Source organism: Myodes glareolus, chromosome 8, assembly GCF_982192425.1.
Source record: "Myodes glareolus chromosome 8, mMyoGla1.1, whole genome shotgun sequence".
Lineage (NCBI taxonomy): Eukaryota > Metazoa > Chordata > Mammalia > Rodentia > Cricetidae > Myodes > Myodes glareolus.
The window spans coordinates 37246949-37247683 of record NC_142033.1 but is presented as its reverse complement, the minus strand read 5'-3'; positions in this window follow the sequence as shown (position 1 = coordinate 37247683).

Genomic DNA, 735 nt, shown 5'->3' with positions numbered 1-735 from the left:
TTGTCTTTGTTTAGAGCGTTGGTTACAAGATGTTATGGATAACTGTCAGGAAAAGCTAAACAGTGCTTGTTTTGAAAAGAAAAAGAGTGAAAGTGCTGTGAAATAATGCTCTTATATACTGCAAAGATTTGTCACTTGTATTGATTTAATAAAACACTGATTAGCCAGTAGCCAGGCAGGAAGTATAGGTGGGGTGACCAGACTAGGAGAGTTCTGGAAAGAGAAAAGACTCAGTCTGCAGTTGCCACCCAGATGCAGAGGAGGCAAGATGAAAATGTTGCAGTGAGAAAAAGTACCATGTGGCTAATCATAGATTAAAAACTATGGGTTAAATTAATAATAATAATAATAATAATAGTTAATTAATAATAAACCTCAGCTAGTTGACCATACAGTTTTGTAATTAAGACAGTTTCTCTGTGATTATTCAGCCCTGGGTGGCCTGGAATAAAAGAACACCCTTTGTTTACAGTAAACCTAAAGTTTCTCTGGACTAGTGGGATCACAGACATATGAAAGAAATCTATCATGGTTCCTTCATTACTCTATTCTAAACCTTTTAACCATACTGACAAATAAGTATAGCTGCCATTCTTTATCAAAGACCTCTCTCTACAACAGATAGAGCCCAGCAGAGAATCCAGAAACTGTATACAAAGCATCAGACCCTAGGAAACCCAGACCCCACTGATAGATCTGTGTCACAGTTTCTGTATCTTATGGCTCCAGGAGTAT